Genomic DNA, 22,459 nt, shown 5'->3' with positions numbered 1-22,459 from the left:
TATATGAATGTTTCCCGTCTTCCCCGAACTGTAATCTTCCATCAAGTTAGATCTCATGTCTGATTCACATACAGAAGTTTGAGGATTTTATAAAAGCTGTTTTGTTTGCACAAACACCGCAGACAGAAATTATTTGATACTAAAGTCTACATGTACAGTGTATTATGGGGTTTATTTCTGGCCTTAGGCTTTCCTATATTAAAAGAAAAAGCAGATATTAAAATGTTTCAAAAGAAAATTGTCACCAACAATTCTTGTAAAAGAAAAAGCATGCAAAAAGCAGAAGATATGAATAAAGAGAAAATTTCAGCATTCCATATGTTACCTTTTAACGCCTCCATAAACATTAGACTAAAGTTGCATGGAAGCACTGATTTTGGTCGACTATATAATGTATTTGGGGGCCTCCCTACAGATGCAGTCAGTCATACAAATCACAGGAAAGCTGGAATATGTGTGTATGGGGGAGTCTGGAGAGATAGCCGTCTGCCAAATGACGGTTCAGCCAACACGTATCATGTGTATGGGGCTGTTACTATTGCACAGGCAGTGATAATACACGGTACTACAGTAGTACAGTGCATCACCTGAGCAATCAGAGGCTTCTGTGTTATATGATCGCATTAATGAGAGTTGTTTAAAGTTTATAAAAAAGATTAAAAAAAAGTTTTAAAGTGAAAATATCACAGTTTTAGCAAAAATAAATATTCGTCATTATAGGGAAAACATGGATATAATGGTAAAATGGAGAGGGAGGTCAGCTCACTGTTTATTCAATGTATCTTGTCTGAAGATCACCGCATGGAGCCGCCCCGGTCAGGGACTGTGAAGACCCGGGGTCTACCGTGGGCGTAACGTTACTCAAACACAGGGTGAGGGTAAAACAGTGTGCAATACTTTATTATCCACAAAGCGGACAATAAACACACAGAACAGTCCCAGCAAATACCCAAGATGGTACAACATACACCGTCTCACCCTTCATTCTCCACCCACCTGGGACAGAACAGCTGCGACTTTGGAAGTCTTCCAGGGCCGACTACCTCCACCAGTGGCCTCCCACTTCTGGCGGGCCCCCACAGAGAGAAGGTAGCGGCAAGCTTAGGAAGCCAACAGTCCATCGGGGTACAAGACCAGGAGACCCGATGGTCCCATCCTGGCCTCTTCGAGAGTTTTCATGGGGCCAGGCGACCGGTGGGTGCCTCCTGGCAACTCCAAATGTCTCCATGGGTTCTAGGCGACAGGTGGGTCCCTCCTAGCAACCCCAAAACAACATATCCATGAGGCCAATTGACTTTTTCGTCCTCTCCTGGACTCCCCAAAAGTATCCATGGTCTCTCTGATGGTTAATGGAGCAGATCTGAACCTTTTCAGTCAGGGCCAATACCCTTAGACTAGAATCATGTAGAATACAAATCTGTGTCTCTTTAGATGCCATACAATCTATCTACTTTCCTGAAGGATGTCTCCCATTCTCCTTCCAAAGTCCTTCTGATGTTCCTTGATTCTCTGTCCCAAGTCTCATTCTGTCTACAGCACTACAGACATCCTTGTTTATATTTACATCTGTGTGAGGTCATCAGGCCCAGGTAAAAGAGGTAAAGGTGCAGGGATCACCTATCATTGTTTGAGCTAACCTATTTACATAGTTGGTATCACAGGGGTTGTTGTAAATAAACTTTCAGCTGACTCAGTACAATTTGTCGTTAGCATAGTAAACATGATTGTTTCTATACGAATAGAATTCAGCATTCAGGGTTATACAAATACTATGACCTTATTGATCAGCAAGAGAAATACAAATACATTTGTAAGGCTGGGTGCCCACGTTGCGTATTTCAAGCGTTTATGCTGCGGAATTTCCGCAGCATAAACGCTTGTGAAACGCTAGGTAATCCGCACCCCATGGTCCCCAAGGGGATTCCGCATGTTCTATGCACATGCTGCGGATTTTTCCGCAGCGTTTATGCTGCGTACAAAAATCCGCAGCATGTCATTTAATTTTGCGGAAGCGCAGCGGAACTCCCGCCATTGACTTGCATTGAGAAGCATAGAAACCACGACTGTACATTTTTACAAGCGGCTTATATGCGTCTCTATGTGCGGATGGTACCCAGTTCTGGAGGAGAGAAGACTCTCATCCAGACCTGGGTACCATTCCACCTGTAAAAAAAGAATAAAATAACAAATAAAGTTTATATTCACCTTTCCGAAGGCTTCTCTCTGAATGCCGGCATCGCTTGAGGACCTGCGGTGACGTCACAGTCATGTGACCGCAGGCCCTTCACCGCTCTGTCTCGCGATATGCCGGCATCCAGGAAGCAGAGAGGAACGAGCGCTGCAGCCACGCTGGGGCATCGGGGGTGAGTATAGCTTTATTTGTTTTAATTTTTACGGTTCACACTGTATAAATCCATGCTGTTTGCATGGATTTATACAGTGTGACCTAGTTGTCACAAGCACTTTCCAAGTGATGCTATCGCCTGGAAAGCGCTTGTCAATCTGCATGCGGAAACGCATGTGAATCCGCATGAGGATCCGCATGTATTCTGCAGGAAAACCGCATGCACAATCTGCATGCGTTTTTTCAGCCAGGGAGATGCAGAAATGCTGCAGAAATTTTCTGCTTCATTTCTGCATCGTGGGCACATAGCCTAAGTCAACACAACACGATAGTGTATTTCTCTTGACTTAACAAATCTAATCGTATGGCTTATTAAGATTTTACTCTGTATCGTCACAGGGACATTTCAAGGTTCAAGTAGAGAAAGGAGGAGAGATGGATTCTCCAGCATTGTCTATATTGTTAAAACCTCACATTTTTTGCAAATTCATAAAAACTGTTGTGATGGCATACCACCAAGTGCCGACATAGGAAACCAATGCTTATTCCTGATTTGTAACATGTGGGTCTCTGTGATACTTTTATATTTTTCCCTTTGGAACGCCTGAGTTTCTGTTGATTACAGAGTACTTCTCAGACAATTTAACCCTGTATTGTATGGAAGAAAATGGTAAAACATGTAAGGAGCTGCCCACCTACTAAAGATTATGATATTTTTCCAGAACGGACGACCATTTTCGTCAATATTATTAGAGTGTGTTATTAGTGATTTACTTGTTATGTTTTATATAGTTCTGCATACTTGTCAGTATGTAAAGCCCCCGTCTCACATACCGAGATCGCTGCTGTGTCACGGTTTTGGTGACGCAACAGCGACCTCACCAGCGATGTCGCTATGTGTGAGACTTTGCAACGATCAGGCCCCTGCTGTGAGGTCGCTGATCGCTGCAAAGTGTCCTGGACCATTTTTTGGTCGTTGCCCTCCCGCTGATCAGCACACATCGCTGTGTGTGACCAGCGGGAGCAGCGATCAGGCTGGTAACTATGGTAAACATCGGGTTACTAGGGGCACATGCGCACCTAGTAACAAGCTGTTTATCATGGTTACGAGCCTGCTAAAATGAGTGGTAACCTCCCGCTCACTGTAGCAGAGTGGTAACCATGATAAACAACGGGTTACTAGGAGCGCGTGTGCCCCTAGTAGCCCGATGCTTACCATAGTTACCAGCCTGCTCCTGCTTCAGCAGGCTGGTAACCAGGAGCAGGGCATTGTGGAATGATTTTTTCCACGATGTCGCTGCTGCCCTGATCGTTGGTGAGCCTGCCTGTTTGACAGCTCACCAGCGACCACATAGCGACTCAGCAACGATCCCTGACAGGTCGTATCGTTGTCGGGATCGTTGCAGCAGCGATCTCGACAACGATATGACCTGTCAGGGATCGTTGCTGCATCGCTAATACATCGCTGGTGAGCTGTCAAACAGGCAGAATCACCAGCGATCAGGGGAGCAGCGATATCGTGGAAAGAATCGTTCCACGATGTCCTGCTCCCATTACCAGCCTGCTGCAAGCAGGAGCAGGCTGGTAACTATGGTAAACATCGGGTTACTAAGTGCGCGTGTGCCCCTAGTAACCCGCTGTTTACCATGGATACCACTCTGCTACGGTGCGCGGGAGCCTCCGCGCACCGTAGCAGAGTGGTATCCATGGTAAACAGCGGGTTACTAAGTGCGCGCGTGCCCCTAGTAACCCGATGTTTACCATAGTTACCAGCCAGATCGTTGGTCCCGCTGGTCACACACAGCGATGTGTGCTGGCCAGCGGGAGGCCAACGACCAAAAAATGGTCCAGGACACTTTGCAACGATCAGCGACCTCACAGCAGGGGCCTGATCGTTGCAAAGTGTCACACACAGCGACATCGCTGGTGAGGTCGCTGGTGAGTCACCAAAACCGTGACTCAGCAGCGATATCGCTAGCGATATCGCTATGTGAGACGGGGGCTTTAGTGTGACGGGGCCTTAAGAGTCATTTGTAAAATGTTCAGCATTCCACTAATCTCATCTTTATCTCAAGAGTCCATTGTTCGAACAGCCAATAATCTCATTAGGAGAGTGTAGACTGTAGACACAGTGGAGCTGTCACCACAGGGGGTCTTACAAGCAGTCTCAAATGAAGGCTTCTAGAATATTCATCATTGCTTTAGCGAACAGTAAATGCTTAAGGGAAAGGGTGTCATCACTTCCGAGCAGGGAAGGGGCTGACCCCAGAGAAGGAGAGGAGAGACATGTTTTAGCTTTGGGAGTTGGTGGAAGGATGTAAGAGGGTTAGGATCTGTGGCTCTGGAGCTGGTGGATGGATGGCTTATGGAGTGTTGAAGATTTGTTATCAACTAAAGTGGATAAACGTGCTTCAGTTGTGGATATGTCATTTGGATTTAACCTCTATTGAAGGACTGCTGCTACTGGATACCTGTGCTTTCATCTGTCGTCTAGAGGATCATGGATTGTGGCTACAGACTATACTGGCTGGAGATACGAAATCTGTGGGCCAACCAAAAGATGGGAGACAGTGGGCATCACCTGATACAAAGCCAGGGGAACTACTGATCCCAGGTTGAGAACTTAAGGACTGAGAGAACTGTATTTTGGGCCATTTACCTGGAATTGCTGCATTACCATGGCTGTGATTAATAAAATATTGTTGCATCGTTAACCTGCCTAGGTGATTACTTACAACCCACAATCTCAGATCTCTACAATACACACATACAACTCATGCATGAGACATTCAATAAAATCACTGGAAATCAAAGACAAATACAATTAATTGTACTGTGATATTAATCCTGTCTGATGTCCATTCCCTGTGGGGCTCTAGTGTGTAAATTAAATATCAAATATGACTTTCTATTTAAGATTTTTCTTTTCATATCTCCACCTCTTAATGGTTTATAAACCTTTTCTATTCCTAATATCTGAAGGATCTGATATCCCCTTTATGTTTTTATGAAAAGCGTCTTGAAACCACAGACCTGTTTAATGCTGTGGGATTGATTGCGTCAGATAAATGTCTTCTAATACATGTTTATAGCGGATCTGACGTCCATCCCACATATTGTAATTAACTCTCTATACACTCTATTAAATAGATGACCCCTATAGTGTTACAATTGATGAAACTGTGTATTGCAAATTGCTGTCCCGTTAGGTTTTCTTCAAATGTGTCGGCTTTATTAACATAGTTGCATGCTTTACAGGACGTATGTCCACATTTAAAAAAACCCTTAGGCTGTGTGCCCACTATGTGTTTTTCAAGCGTTTTTGATGCGGATTAACCGCAGCGTAAATGCTTGCAAAACGCTTGGTAATCCGTGCCCCATGATCCCCACTGAAAATCTGCATGTTCTGTGCCCATGCTGCGGAATTTTCCACAGTGGATTTTCCTTGCGGGCAAATCAGCAGCATGTCCATTATTTGTGCATTTCTGCATGCGGATTTGAGGTCCCAACGCACTTGAAAGACGCAAGTCAAATCCGCAAGTAAAAACGCTGCAAAAACACATGTAAAATCAGCAAGTGTTTTTGACTGCCAAGACCATGCAGAAATTTTCTGCTTCATTTCTGCATTGTGGGCACATACCCTTTGGCTATGTGCCCACGATGCAGAAAAGCTCCAGATTTTTCCTAAGCGTTTCTGCATCTTCCTGGCAGGAAAAACGCATGCGGATTTTACATGTGTTTTTCCTGCCAGGGACAAGCAGAAGTGAAGCATTATTGCATGCATTTCCGCATGCGGGTTGTCAAGTGCTTTCCAAGCGATTTTAGCATCACTTGGAAAGTGCTTGACAACTTGGTCACACTACAGTGCTGGCCAAAAGTATTGGCACCCCTGCAATTCTGTCAGATAATACTCAGTTTCTTCCTGAAAATGATTGCAATCACAAATTCTTTGGTGGTATTCTCTTCATTTAATTTGTCTTCAATGAAAAAAAACACAAAAAGAATTGTCCTAAAGCCAAATTGGATATAATTCCACACCAAACCTAAAAAAGGGGGTGGACAAAAGTATTGGCACCCTTTGAAAAATCATGTGATGCTTCTCTAATTCGTGTAATTAACAGCAACTGTAAATTACCTGTGGCACCTAACAAGTGTTGGCAATAACTAACTCACACTTGCAGCCAGTTAACATGGGTTAAAGTTGACTCAACCTCTGTCCTGTGTCCTTGTGTGTACCACATTGAGCATGGAGAAAAGAAAGAAGACCAAAGAACTGTCTGAGGACTTGAAAAACCAAATTGTGAGGAAGCATGAGCAATCTCAAGGCTACAAGTCCATCTCCAAAGACCTGAATGTTCCTGTGTCTTCTGTGCGCAGTGTCATCAAGAAGTTTAAAGCCCATGGCACTGTGACTAACCTCCCTAGATGTGGACGGAAAAGAAAAATTTATGAGAGATTTCAACGCAAGATTGTGCGGATGGTGGATAAAGAACCTCGACTAACATCCAAACAAGTTCAAGCTGCCCTGCAGTCCGAGGGTACAACAGTGTCAACCCGTACTATCCGTCGACGTCTGAATGAAAAGGGACTGTATGGTAGGATACCCAGGAAGACCCCACTTCTTACCCCAAGACATAAAAAAGCCAGGCTGGAGTTTGCCAAAACTTACCTGAGAAAGCCTAAAACATTTTGGAAGAATGTTCTCTGGTCAGATGAGACAAAAGTAGAGCTTTTTGGGAAAAAGCATCAACATAGAGTGTACAGGGAAAAAAAAGAGGCATTCAAAGAAAAGAACACGGTCCCTACAGTCAAACATGGCGGAGGTTCCCTGATGTTTTGGGGTTGCTTTGCAGCCTCTGGCACTGGACTGCTTGACCGTGTGCTTGGCATTATGAAGTCTGAAGACTACCAACAAATTTTGCAGCATAAGGTAGGGCCCAGTGTGAGAAAGCGGGGTCTTCCCTCAGAGGTCATGGGTCTTCCAGCAGGACAATGACCCAAAACACACTTCCAAAAGCACTATAAAATGGTTTTAGAAAAAGCACTGGAGACTTCTAAGGTGGCCAGCAGTGAGTCCAGACCTAAATCCCATAGAACACCTGTGGAGAGATCTCAAAATGGCAGTTTGGAGAAGGCACCCTTCAAATATCAGGGACCTGGAGCAGTTTGCCAAAGAAGAATGGTCTACAATTCCAACAGAGCATTGTAAGAAACTCATTGATGGTTACCGGAAGCAGTTGTTCGCAGTTAATTGGCTAAAGGTTGTGCAACCAAGTATTAGGCTGAGGGTGTCAATACTTTTGTCTGGCCCATTTTTTGAGTTTTGTGTGAAATGATCAATGATTTGATTTTTGCTTCATTCTCTTTTGTGTTTTTTCCTTGCAAGCAAATTAAATGAAGAGAATAATACCAAAGAATTTGTGATTGCAATCATTTTCAGGAAGAAACTGAGTATTATCTGACAGAATTGCAGGGGTGCCAATACTTTTGGCCAGCACTGTATACAAATCCATGCAACCGGCATATATAGTGTGACCGAAAGAATGGTAAAAAATAAATATTATACTTACCTTCTGATGGCCCCTGGTGTCTTTATCCGATGCGTCCTGGCTTGCCGGTAGCTCGCGGTGGACTAAAAGGACCTGCCATGACGTCATTTAGTCATGTGACGGGTCACGCGACCCGTCACATGACTAAATGACGTCATGGTAAGTCCTTTTAAGACCATTGCGAGCTGCCGGCAAGCCAAGACGGATTGCTATGGAGACCAAGGGCCATGAGAAGGTAAGTATAATGTATATTTTTTATTTTATTCTTTTTTTTTTACAGGTACTATGGTACCCGTGTCCGGAGAAGAGTCTCCTCTTCTCCAAACCCGGGTACCATCCGCACATTGAACCGCATGGTATCCGCATCTGCAGATGCAGTGATGCGGATGTCTTGTGTTCCAATGCAAGTCAATGGCGGCGAAAACGAAGCGATTCCGCAAAATAATTGATAGTGCTGCGGATTTTTCCGCAATGATAATCCGCAGCGGAAATTTTCACAGCATGTGCACAGCACATGCGGATTATCTTTGGGGAACATGGCAGACCTTCTACCAAGCGTTTTTTAAGCGCTTCTGCAGCGGAACTGCCGCTACGGAAACGCTTAAAAAACGCATAGTGGGCACACAGCCTTATAGGATAAACAAGTCACGTTGCGTTTGATATTTGTTTCTTGAAAAAAACTCAGTGAAAGTTTTCCGCCTAGTGTAGAAGACTTTTGGGATGCAAAACTCGAACAAAATATGCAAAAGAATTTACAAAGTCTGGAGGATGGATCTCAGACATGAAAAAAACTAAGTTTGAAAGAGATATGAAAGACCACGAGTCAAATTCAATTTACACATGGAAATGAAACAAACCAAGAGCTACTGTTTTGAAATACAGGTCACACAATAAATTCTAAAGAAATAGAGGAGAGCGGAGGTCAGCTTCACAAATCCTAATGTGTCCATGGGTTCCTCTAATTATAATTCTCTGAGGACTTATCTGATGCATCAGTGGGATCAACTAAAGACAGATGGAACAAAAATAAATTCTCAAGTATTCCCCACAATTCAGCACAAAACAAAGGGCAAAAAGAAAGCTCAAACATGCCGGACATGTGCGTTCCATGCCGGAGTGCATCACGGTCTCCTATCTGCGAATGCGCATGTCTGGAAGCATGCGTTCCACACCGGAGCGTATAATGGTTTTGGATTGCATATCGCAAACATAGAAAAATCCTCTCTCTGAGATCAGCATCATGGGAGACGAAAAACAAGTATTGCACATCCTCCCATCATGCAATAGGCGTGTAGATCTACTTTATCACTACATAAAATATGGGATGATGGCCCACAGTATATTCCTAAATGGTCCAATTTGACTCCTATTACATAATTGGAGATACAAAAGCATTACCACACTTGTTAATTATGAAATAGTATAAGTGGAATATAATTGATAAGTAATAATTCTGATATAGAAGCTCAGACACAATATTTAAACCCCATTCACAGGGAACTGACTAGCAATGAGTAGAGTATACAATCTAAAATTATAATCCAGAATGGGACTGTATTCACACTAAACAGGTATAGGAAATTTGAATCCAGCCTAAAAATCCACTTACTTTCTTTTTTGAGGATACATCTATTGCGATCACCTCCTCTCACATTGGATTTAACCACCACAATGATACAAAAGGAGATGTCTCCGGTTTCATCTCAATGTGCACTGTTCTTGTATCTCACTAATGGGATCTACCAACCATGGCGTATATCGCCCAAATGCTCCCCTACTCTCCTCTTAGACACCCTCTTGATCTTGTCTATATATTCTAGGGGGCGGATGCATGTGGCCTTATCTACTAGTCCTGAGGTTTTACAGTTGTAATAATCCCACTGGAAACATTTTTTAACCATGAAGGAACTTGAGAAAGATTTACATGGTCTCATCCAATTATATGTACAACGTTCTCCAGATCTAAAGAAACCACAGATTCTTCTATCTAGCCAAATCCACTTTGGTGCAAGTGCAGTAGAAACTATGCACTAAATGGTCCCTAATTGACCGACCCTTTCTGAAATTTATTGTGGGAGTAGATCCCACAGCACCCTTCAGGTCCGAGTCGACCACAAGTATATCCCAGTGTTTTCTGAGGATAAGAGGATATAAAAGATACAGTCACTCTGATTGTCGTAAGTTTTTCTTATTCGTGTTGTCCAATCTTCTTCTTGGTCTCTTGGATTGGTATGGAGGAGTGTCTCTCTCTCCCATTTTTCTGCAAACGATGATGCGGAATCCAAAATGTACCATGAGTACCCTTCATCCCTCAATCTGTTGTTCAGGTCTATTGCCTGTATATTAAAATCTGTGACATTCGAGCAGTACCTTCTCAACCGTAAAAATTGGCCCTTGGGTTTTCCTCTTTTTATGGGGATGGGGTGGTAGTTATCCCACTTCAATAGTTTATTAGTGCTTGAAGGTTTATGGTAGATGAGTGTCCCTAGGGTCTCATGACAATCTTTCTTGATCAGTACATACAGGAAAGGCAACTGATAATAATTGGTGTTGGTCTGCTCCTTTAAATAAAATGTACTTTTCAGGTTATATCCTCAGTACCCTCACTTATCTTCCCTTCTTTTGAGGCCCACACAGTCATACTCTACTGGCCTTTCTCCCTGCGAGTGGCAGTTGTGTATCGCCTATGACATCCCCACCCTCATCATGGGAGACTTTAACATCCCAATAGGCGATTCCCTCTCCCCATCAGCCGCTCATCTTTTATCGCTCACAGCTTACTAATTCTCCTACACATGAAGATGGAAATACTCTTTGACCTGATATTCACCCGGCTCTGTTCAATACATGACTTTACTAACTCTCCTCTTCCGCTCTCTGATCACAACCTTCTTTCATTCTCTGTCAAGAACTGTCACCCTGCTCAAGACACCCCCACTTTCCACACTTATAGAAATATACATGGCATTAACACCCAGAAATTTATGAAAACGTTGCAATCATCATTGGCCCCAATCTCCTCCCTCTCATGCCCTGACTCTGCACTGAAGCATTAAAACGAAACATTGCAATGCGCCCTGGGTGAAGGTGCACCTCCTACACAGAGAACAACTCGGCACAGACGGCGACAACCCTGGAACATGCTGCAAACACGTTTTCTCCAGCGGTGCTCCAGGTGTGCCGAACGGCTATGGACAAAATCTAATCTGGCTGAAGATTTCCTCCATTATAAATTTACGCTTAAAACCTATAACTCCGCTCTTCACCCCTCCAAACAAACCTACTTTAACAACCTCATCATCTCACGGTCCAATAATCCTAAACACCTGTTTGACACTTTTCACTCTCTCCTTAATCAAACAGCACAGACCCCAACCACCAACCTCAGCACTGATGATCTGGCCAATTATTTCAAAGAAAAAATTGACCATATCCGACAGGAAATTTTCTCTCTATCCCCAAATGTTATGCATGCTCCTCCCTCCCACACTGCATCTTGCTCATTTTCTGACTTCAAACCAGTCACTGAAGAAGTGACAAGGCTCCTTGCTTCCTCTCGCTCTACCACCTGCACCAGTGACCCTATTCTCTCATATCTCCTTCAGTCCCTTTCTCCAGCTGTCACCACTCACCTAACTAAAATATTCAATCTCTACCTCTCATCTTGTATTTTTCTCTCCTTTTTTAAACATGCCAGCATACATCCATTACTTAAAAAAACATCCCTGGACCAGAACTGTGCTGCTAACTACAGACTTGTTTCCAATCTTCCCTTTATCTCTAAACTCCTGGAAGGACTGGTCCACTCCTGTCTAATCCGCTATCTCTCAGATAACTCCCTTCTTGACCCTTTACAATCTGGTTTCCGCTCTTTACATTCTAGTGAAACTGCACTCACTAAAGTTTCTAATGATCTACTAACAGCCAAATCTAATGGTCACTACTCCCTGCTGTTTCTCCTGGATCTCTCTGCAGCATTCGACACTGTGGATCTACCTCTCTGACCGCTCCTTCACTGTGTCTTTTGCTGGCTCCTCTTCCCTTCCCCTTATTTTCGGGTTTCCTCAATGATCAGTCCCAGGCCCCCTTCTTTTCTCCTTATACACCGCTCCTATTGGACAAACAATCAGCAGATTCGGTTTTCAGTACTATCTCTATGCTGATGACACCCAATTATACACCTCTTCTCCGGACATCACCCCTGCATTATTACAAAATACCAGTGATTGTCTTTCCGCTGTCTCTAACACTATGACCTCCCTCTATCTAAAATTGAATCTGTCAAAAACTGAACTACTCGTATTTCCTCCCTCCAATAACCTACCTATGCCCGATACTGCCATTTCTGTTTGTGCCTCCATCATTACTCGCCAGCAACATGCCGGCTGTCTTGGGGTCATGCTTGATTCAGATCTTTCCTTCACTCATCATTAGAGATGAGCGGTGTTCGACTAGAACTGTTCGCCAATCTCAAATTCGAGCTGTTTTGGGTGGTGTTCGAGTTGTTCGACGAACCCGAACGATTTGCAAAAAATTCGGCTGTTCGAGGTTATGTTCGATAACTGTTCGTGCACCAAAAGCGTGTACTGCATGTCTGGCGCTATTTAGAGCACCAATCATGCAGGGATTGTCTGCCACTCACTGTAATGCCACAGCCATGGTGGTTGTGGCATTACAGTGATTGCCCAAATCGATGGGAACAGTGCCAACAGTGAAACATGAAAAGCCGGCAATTCAGCAGCGGCATACACCGGTACCCGACAATTTAGAACCGAAAGAATAGAGCTTCACACATAGATTAGATAGATAGAAACATGTCAGTCACACATATAAGAAGCACAGTGACAGTGTTGCTTACTGTAATTGTCATTTAGTGTAAAGGATTTATCAAAAAAAATAATAGTGTTTTCATGCACCGTCTCTTTAAAAAAGCCGGCTGGCAATTCAGCATCTGTACCCGAAAAATTAGAATAGAAGGAATAGAGAATCACACATAGATTAGATAGATAGAAACATGTCAGCCACATATATACGAAGTACAGTGACAGTGTTGCTTACTGTACTTGTCATTTAGTGTAAAGGATTTATTAAAAAATATAATAGTGTTTTCGTGCACCGTCTCTTTAAAAAAGCCGGCGCAAATTCAGCAGCGGTACCCGACAATTTATAACAGACAGAATAGAGCTTCACACATAGATTAGATAGATAGAAACATGTCAGTCACATATATATGAAGTACTGTGACAGTGTTGCTTACTGTACTTGTCATTTACTGCAAAGGATTTATTAAAAAAAATAATAGTGTTTTCATGCACCGTCTCTTTAAAAAAGCCGGCCGGCAATTCAGCATCTGTACCCGACAATTTATAACAGAAAGAATAGAGAATCACACATAGATTAGGTAGATAGAAACATGTCAGTCACATATATATGAAGTACTGTGACAGTGTTGCTTACTGTACTTGTCATTTACTGCAAAGGATTTATTAAAAAAAATAATAGTGTTTTCATGCACCGTCTCTTTAAAAAAGCCGGCCGGCAATTCAGCATCTGTACCCGACAATTTATAACAGACAGAATAGAGCTTCCCACATAGATTAGATAGATAGAAACATGTCAGTCACATATATAATAAGTACAGTGACAGTGTTGGTTACTGTACTTGTCATTTAGTATTAAAATAAAGGATTTATTATTAAAAAAAATTGGCGTGGGGTTCCCCGTAATTTTAGTCTCTAGCGGAGGTTAAGCAGACAGTTGGGGCAGATGTTTGAAGCCTGGGAAGGGGGTAATATCCACGGAGCTTCCCAGGCTACTAATATCAGCCCCCAGCTGAATACCTAGCCTTTACTAGCTATTAAAATGGAGGACCCCCCCCAAAAAAATGACGTGGGGTCCCCCCTAATTTAATAGCTAGCAAAGGCTAGGCAGACAGCTGGGGGCTGATATTAATAGCCCAGGAAGGGAGCCATGAATATTGGCCCCCTCCCAGGCTAGAAACACCAGCCGTCAGCCGCCCCAGAAATGGCGCATCCATAGGTGAGCCGAGTTCATTGGACATGACCTCGGCTCATCTGGATGCCGTCACAGTCAGACACTGAGGAGCGCAAGCATGCCTGCGCTTCTCAGTGTCTGCGGGATGACAGGCTGGATGGCAGCGTTCTGCAGGTCCAGCCTGTCATCTCGATGTAGCAGAGCTGAAGCTGTCCTGGGAACCATGGAAAGGTAAGGATGAGGTTGCTTTATTATTTTTCTTTTATTGCAGGAGATCGTTGGCTTCAGCTGGAATGGGCGTGATGGTAAGCATGGTTTAATTTAGAACAATAAAGAATTGTGTCTTTATTTCAATTAAAGGACTTTATTCTGGGTGTTTGTATTTTTTTTTTTTAACTTTGACTATGGGGTTAGTAATGGGGGTGTCTTATAGACGCCTCTCCATTACTAACCTGGGCTTGATGTCAGCTGGCATTATAAGCTGACATCAACCCCAACCCTATTACCCCCTGCCACCGCACCAGGGCAGCGTGGAAGAGCGAGGCTAAGTGCCAGAATTGGCGCATCCTATGGATGTGCCATTTCTGGGGCGGCTGACGGCTGGTGTTTCTAGCCTGGGAGGGGGCCAATATTCATGGCTCCCTTCCTGGGCTATTAATATCAGCCCCCAGCTGTCTGCCTAGCCTTTGCTAGCTATTAAATTAGGGGGGACCCCACGTCATTTTTTTGGGGGGGGTCCTCCATTTTAATAGCTAGTAAAGGCTAGGTATTCAGCTGGGGGCTGATATTAGTAGCCTGGGAAGCTCCGTGGGTATTACCCCCTTCCCAGGCTTCAAACATCTGCCCCAGCTGTCTGCTTAACCTCCGCTAGAGACTAAAATTACGGGGAACCCCACGCCAATTTTTTTTAATAATAAATCCTTTATTTTAATACTAAATGACAAGTACAGTAACCAACACTGTCACTGTACTTATTATATATGTGACTGACATGTTTCTATCTATCTAATCTATGTGTGAAGCTCTATTCTGTCTGTTATAAATTGTCGGGTACAGATGCTGAATTGCCGGCCGGCTTTTTTAAAGAGACAGTGCTTGAAAACACTATTATTTTTTTTAATAAATCCTTTGCAGTAAATGACAAGTACAGTAAGCAACACTGTCACAGTACTTCATATATATGTGACTGACATGTTTCTATCTATCTAATCTATGTGTGAAGCTCTATTCTGTGTGTTATAAATTGTCGGGTACCGCTGCTGAATTGCCGGCCGGCTTTTTTAAAGAGACGGTGCACGAAAACACTATTATATTTTTTAATAAATCCTTTACACTAAATGACAAGTACAGTAAGCAACACTGTCACTGTACTTCGTATATATGTGGCTGACATGTTTCTATCTATCTAATCTATGTGTGATTCTCTATTCCTTCTATTCTAAATTGTCGGGTACAGATGCTGAATTGCCAGCCGGCTTTTTTAAAGAGACGGTGCATGAAAACACTATTATTTTTTTTAATAAATCCTTTGCAGTAAATGACAAGTACAGTAAGCAACACTGTCACAGTACTTCATATATATGTGACTGACATGTTTCTATCTATCTAATCTATGTGTGAAGCTCTATTCTGTCTGTTATAAATTGTCGGGTACCGCTGCTGAATTGCCGGCCGGCTTTTTTAAAGAGACGGTGCACGAAAACACTATTATATTTTTTAATAAATCCTTTACACTAAATGACAAGTAAAGTAAGCAACACTGTCACTGTACTTCATATATATGTGACTGACATGTTTCTATCTATCTAATCTATGTGTGATGCTCTATTCCTTCATGTCTAAATTGTCGGGTACCGGTGTATGCCGCTGCTGAATTGCCGGCCGGCTTTTTTAAAGAAAGCGTCTTCTGAGCAGTTTGTCACCTTTTGGACACCTTTGAAGGTGTTTTCTATGTGTTCCTATGTGTTTTTGTTTGCCTGCCATTGGTTTTAACGGTGTTCGACGAACAGTTCCTCGAACATCCAGGTGTTCGACGAACCGAACCGAACCCAACCCGAACACTACGGGGGTGGCTCAACACTACTCATCATATCAAATCGCTCGCTCGTGTCATCTACACCTGAAAAACATCTCTAGAATCAGAACTTTTCTTACCTTTGAGTCGGTAAAAACTCTTACTGTAGCTCTTATTCATTCTTGTCTGGACTATTGTAACTCTTTACTTATCGGTCTCCCTCTTTCTAAACTTTCCCCTCTCCAATCCGTCCTGAACACAGCAGTCAGGGTCATATTCCTCACCAACCGACACAACGATGCCTCTTCCCTGTGCCAGTCATTGCACTGATTGCCAATCCAGTAAAGAGTTCAATATAAACTTATTGCTCTTACCCATAAAGCTCTCGACGATTCAGCACCGCCCTACATCACCTCCCTCGTCTCAGTCTACCACCCTACCAGTGCCCTCCGTTCTGCTAATGACTTAAAGCTAAAATCCTCCATAATACGAATCTCCCACTCCTGTCTCCAAGATTTCTCTGCACCAATCCTTTGGAATGCGCTACTCAGGACAATTCGATTAACTCTCAATACCCACAGTTTTAAGCGTGACGTAAAAACCCATTTCTTTAGACTGGCCTATCACCTCAACGCACTCATCTAACTGTCCCAGTTTGGCCCATATTAAAATTTTCTTCAAAATCATGCTCATACCATCCATGCACTGAATAGCCTCTGTCTGTACTGCACACATACTGGCTGGGGACCAGTTCATGTAGTGTTATGTACTTACCCTATTTAGTATATTAAGGCTGTATTATACAATATATGTACATTTTACCTTTTGTGTCTCCCCTATTTCCTTATAGACTGTAAGCTTGTGAGCAGGGCCCTCACTCCTTTTAATATCTGAGTTAAGCTTATTCTGTATTGTCTGTATAAGTTCCCCCTAAAATTGTAAAGTGCTGTGGAATATGTTGTCGCGATAAAAATAAAAATTATTATTACAATAAATTCAGATGTAAATCTAAGGCCCACTCTATTGATATTGAGTTCCCCGACAAATTAAAAAGATCGTTCACTCGTCCCTGACCAGATGATAAAAATGTAGTAACTCTATTTGTACCATACCCCAATATATGGATGCCATCACTTATGATCATCCCTGAATATTGTGGATTCCTCCCACCAGTCCAGGAATAGGTTAGCATACTGGGGGGCACAGCATCTCCCCATTGCAGTACCCCAGAGCTGGTGGAAGTACTTCCTGTCAATAAGAAAGAAGTTATGAGTAAGAGTGAATTTTAGAAGATCCTCCATGAAGTCATTATGTCTGCTACCCTCTATTGATCTTGATTTCAAGAAATGTCTTACTCCTCTGATACCATCCTCATGCGATATATTACTGTACAAAGCCTCAATATCTAGTAAGGCCTGCTCCCCTACATGCATGTATACATGCTCGAGGGTCTACATGTAGGTGAGCAGCCAAAGGAAAACCAATTCCAGAGGGATTATTCCAACTGCAAGACCTCAGGCGGTACAGGAGGAACATTATACTGTGGGGGGCATCATACATGCTGCATAAGGGGCATAATGGGGGCATTACACTGTGGGGGCATCATACATCCTGCATAAGGGGCATAATGGGGGCATTACACTGTGTGGGGGCATCATACATCCTGCATAAGGGGCATAATGGGGGCATTACACTGTGGGGGCATCATACATCCTGCATAAGGGGCATAATGGGGACATTACACTGTGTGGGGCATCATACATACTGTATAAGGGGCAGAATGGGGGCATTACACTGTGGGGGGCATTTAAGAGGCATAATGGGGGCATTACACTGTGGGGCAGTAAAGAGGCATAATGGGGGCATTACACTGTGGGGCAGTAAAGGGGCATAATGGGGGCATTACACTGTGTGGGGGCATCATACATCCTGCATAAGGGGCATAATGGGGGCATTACACTGTGTGGGGGCATCATACATCCTGCATAAGGGGCATAATGGGGGCATTACACTGTGTGGGGGCATCATACATACTGTATAAGGGGTATAATGGGGGCATTACACTGTGTGGGGGCATCATACATCCTCCATAAGGGGTATAATGGGGGCATTACACTGTGTGGGGGAATCATACATCCTGCATAAGGGGCATAATGGGGCATTACACTGTGTGGGGGCATCATACAACCTACATAAGGGGTATAATGGGGGCATTACACTGTGTGGGGGCATCATACATCCTGCATAAGGGCCATAATGGGGGCATTACACTGTGCGGGGGCATCATACATACTGTATAAGGGGTATAATGGGGGCATTACAATGTGTGGGGGCATCATTCATCCTGCATAAGGGGCATAATGGGGGCATTACACTGTGTGTGGGGGCATCATACATACTGTATAAGGGGCAGAATGGGGGCATTACACTGTGGGGGGCATCATACATCCTGCATAAGGGGCATAATGGGGGCATTACACTGAGGGGGGCATCATACATCCTGTATAAGGGGCATAGTGGGGACATTACACTGTGTGGGGCATCATACATACTGTATAAGGGGCAGAATGGGGGCATTACACTGTGGGGGGCATTATACATCCTGCATAAGGGGCATAATGGGGGCATTACACTGTGGGGGCATCATACATCCTGCATAAGGGGCATAATGGGGGCATTACACTGTGTGGGGGCATCATACATACTGTATAAGGGGCATAATGGGGGCATTACACTGTGTGGGGGCATCATACATCCTGCATAAGGGGCATAATGGGGGCATTACACTGTGTGGGGCATCATACATACTGCATAAGGGGCATAATGGGGGCATTACACTGTGTGGGGGTCATCATACATCCTGTATAAGGGGCATAATGGTGGCATTACACTGTGTGGGGGCATCATACATACTGTATAAGGGGCATTACACTGTGGGGCGGCATCATACATACTGCATAAGGGGCATAATGGGGGCATTACACTGTGTGGGGGTCATCATACATCCTGTATAAGGGGCATAATGGGGGCATTACACTGTGTGGGGGCATCATACATCCTGTATAAGGGGCATAATGGGGGCATTACACTGTGTGGGGGCATCATACATACTGCATAAGGGGCATAATGGGGGCATTACACTGTGGGGCCAGTAAAGGGGTCCTGTACTATGAGAACAATACGTTTCCTCCCTTCCTGTCTCCATAGTTGGGTCGTATGTATCTATTACAGGAAACAGAACAAAAACCTTATGATTCTTATAAAGGGACAACACAAGACCCCAAAAGAGTCTCCGTGCTGAAGGGGTTAATGCCCCCTGCGTCCAGTAATGGGGGTCTCCACATACCTCCACCTGCAGAGCCGCCACCACATATATGGCTGCTCTGTGCGCACAGGAGCTGTGATGAGGTCACAGGAGGGGAGGAGTCAGGGGTCACATGATCAGGGGCCTCAGTGGATGCAGGACTCTGCTGTGCTGGTTGTCATGGTGCTGGATGAGCTGAAGTTTATGTGTGGGGTCAGGAGGGGTTTACAGTGTGGATGTAGCAGAGCCGCGTGTGTACGAGGTGTACGGAGCAGAGCCGCGTGTGTACGAGGTGTACGGAGCAGAGCCGCGTGTGTACGAGGTGTACGGAGCGGAGCCGCGTGTGTACGAGGTGTACGGAGCGGAGCCGTGTGTGTACGAGGTGTACGGAGCTGAGCCGTGTGTGTACGAGGTGTACGGAGCAGAGCCGCGTGTGTACGAGGTGTACGGAGCGGAGCCGCGTGTGTACGAGGTGTACGGAGCGGAGCCGCGTATGTACGAGGTGTACGGAGCAGAGCCGCGTGTGTACGAGGTGTACGGAGCAGAGCCGCGTGTGTACGAGGTGTACGGAGCAGAGCCGCGTGTGTACGAGGTGTACGGAGCGGAGCCGTGTGTGTACGAGGTGTACGGAGCTGAGCCGTGTGTGTACGAGGTGTACGGAGCAGAGCCGCGTGTGTACGAGGTGTACGGAGCGGAGCCGCGTGTGTACGAGGTGTACGGAGCGGAGCCGCGTGTGTACGAGGTGTACGGAGCGGAGCCGTGTGTGTACGAGGTGTACGGAGCAGAGCCGCGCGTGTACGAGGTGTACGGAGCGGAGCCGTGCGTGTACGAGGTGTACGGAGCGGAGCCGCGCGTGTACGAGGTGTACGGAGCGGAGCCGTGCGTGTACGAGGTGTACGGAGCGGAGCCGCGCGTGTACGAGGTGTACGGAGCAGAGCCGCGTGTGTACGAGGTGTACGGAGCAGAGCCGCGTGTGTACGAGGTGTACGGAGCAGAGCCGCGCGTGTACGAGGTGTACGGAGCGGAGCCGCGCGTGTACGAGGTGTACGGAGCGGAGCCGCGCGTGTACGAGGTGTACGGAGCGGAGCCGCGCGTGTACGAGGTGTACGGAGCGGAGCCGCGCGTGTACGAGGTGTACGGAGCGGAGCCGCGCGTGTACGAGGTGTACGGAGCGGAGCCGCGCGTGTACGAGGTGTACGGAGCGGAGCCGCGCGTGTACGAGGTGTACGGAGCGGAGCCGCGCGTGTACGAGGTGTACGGAGCGGAGCCGCGCGTGTACGAGGTGTACGGAGCGGAGCCGCGCGTGTACGAGGTGTACGGAGCGGAGCCGCGCGTGTACGAGGTGTACGGAGCGGAGCCGCGCGTGTACGAGGTGTACGGAGCGGAGCCGCGCGTGTACGAGGTGTACGGAGCGTAGTTGCGCGTGTACGAGGTGTACGGAGCGGAGCCGCGTGTGTACGAGGTGTACGGAGCGGAGCCGCGTGTGTACGAGGTGTACGGAGCGGAGCCGCGTGTGTACGAGGTGTACGGAGCGGAGCCGAGCGTGTGTACGGGGTGTACGGAGCGGAGCCTTGCGTGTACGAGGTGTACGGAGCGGAGCCGCGTGTGTACGAGGTGTACGGAGCGGAGCCGCGTGTGTACGAGGTGTACGGAGCGGAGCCGCGTGTGTACGAGGTGTACGGAGCGGAGCCGCGTGTGTACGAGGTGTACGGAGCGGAGCCGCGTGTGTACGGGGTGTACGGAGCGGAGCCGCGTGTGTACGGGGTGTACGGAGCGGAGCCGCGTGTGTACGAGGTGTACGGAGCGGAGCCGCGTGTGTACGAGGTGTACGGAGCGGAGCCGCGTGTGTACGAGGTGTACGGAGCGGAGCCGCGTGTGTACGAGGTGTACGGAGCGGAGCCGCGTGTGTACGAGGTGTACGGAGCGGAGCCGCGCGTGTACGAGGTGTTCGGAGCGGAGCCGCGCGTGTACGAGGTGTACGGAGCGGAGCCGCGCGTGTACGAGGTGTACGGAGCGGAGCCGCGCGTGTACGAGGTGTACGGAGCGGAGCCGCGCATGTGCGAGGCGAGCGGAGCCGTGTGTGTACGAGGTGTACGGAGCAGAGCAGCGTGTGTACGAGGCGTACGGAGCGGAGCTGCGTGTGTACGAGGCGTGCGGAGCCTTGCATGTACGAGGCGTGCGGAGCCAGGCGTGCGGAGCGGAGCTGCATGTGTACGAGGTGTGTGGAGCCTTGCATGTACGAGGCGTGCGGAGCCAGGCGTGTACGAGGCGTGCGGAGCGGAGCCGCGCATGTACGAGGTGTACGGAGCGGAGCCGTGTGTGTGCGAGGCGTGCGGAGCCGTGTGTGTACGAGGCGTGCGGAGCGGAGCCTTGCGTGTACGAGGTGTACGGAGCGGAGCCTCGGGTGTACGAGGCGTACGGAGCGGAGCCGTGTGTGTACGAGGCGTGCGGAGCCTTGCGTGTACGAAGCGTGCGGAGCGGAGCCAGGCGTGTACGAGGCGTGCGGAGCGGAGCCGTGTGTGTACGAGGCGTGCGGAGCCGGGCGTGTAAGAGGCGTGCGGAGCGGAGCCGCGCATGTATGAGGTGTACGGAGCGGAGCCGTGTGTGTACGAGGCGTGCGGAGCCGTGTGTGTACGAGGCGTGCGGAGCGGAGCCTTGCGTGTACGAGGTGTACGGAGCGGAGCCGCGCGTGTACGAGGCGTACGGAGCGGAGCCTTGTGTGTACGAGGCGTGCGGAGCGGAGCCTTGCGTGTACGAGGCGTGCGGAGCCAGGCGTGTACGAGGCGTGCGGAGCGGAGCCGTGTGTGTACGAGGCGTGCGGAGCCGGGCGTGTACGAGGTGTACGGAGCGTAGCCGCGTGTGTACGAGGTGTACGGAGCGGAGCCGGGCTTGTACGAGGCGAGCGGAGCCCTGTGTACGAGGCGTGCGGAGCGGAGCCGGGCGTGTACGAGGCGTACGGAGCGGAGCCGCGCGTGTACGAGGCGTGCGGGGCGGATGCTGCGCGTGTACGAGGCGTGCGAAGCCGGGTGTACGAGGTGTGCGGAGCGGAGCCGGGCGTGTACGAGGTGTACGGAGCGGAGCTGCGTGTGTACGAGGCGTACGGAGCGGAGCCGGGCGTGTACGAGGTGTGCGGAGCGGATGCTGCCCCTCTCCAGGAGCGATCACAGCAGCTCGGCATGAGACTTTCTTGTACTACACTGACCGTCCTGACAGAACACAGCTCGTCAGGACATAGCCCCGACCTCCAGCGACAG

At 47.0% G+C, this 22,459-nt stretch overlaps 1 protein-coding gene across 1 annotated transcript in view; it reads right to left on the bottom strand.

Moving 5' to 3' along the window:
- LOC141213627 (uncharacterized) overlaps positions 1 to 19,319 on the bottom strand; it is a 38,492-nt gene extending 19,173 nt beyond the window's left edge. The window contains exon 1 of the mRNA XM_073665240.1: positions 19,248 to 19,319. The gene's annotated coding sequence lies outside the window, so the exon portion shown is untranslated. The remainder of the gene's footprint in view (positions 1 to 19,247) is intronic.
- Between the last annotated feature and the right edge of the window lie 3,140 nt (positions 19,320 to 22,459).

Source organism: Phyllobates terribilis, unplaced genomic scaffold (assembly GCF_046119375.1).
Source record: "Phyllobates terribilis strain yellow unplaced genomic scaffold, ASM4611937v1 Scaffold_200__1_contigs__length_3551848, whole genome shotgun sequence".
Classification (NCBI taxonomy): Eukaryota; Metazoa; Chordata; class Amphibia; order Anura; family Dendrobatidae; genus Phyllobates; species Phyllobates terribilis.
The sequence above is the reverse complement of the archived record's forward strand: the minus strand, read 5'-3'. Positions and strand labels throughout refer to the sequence as shown.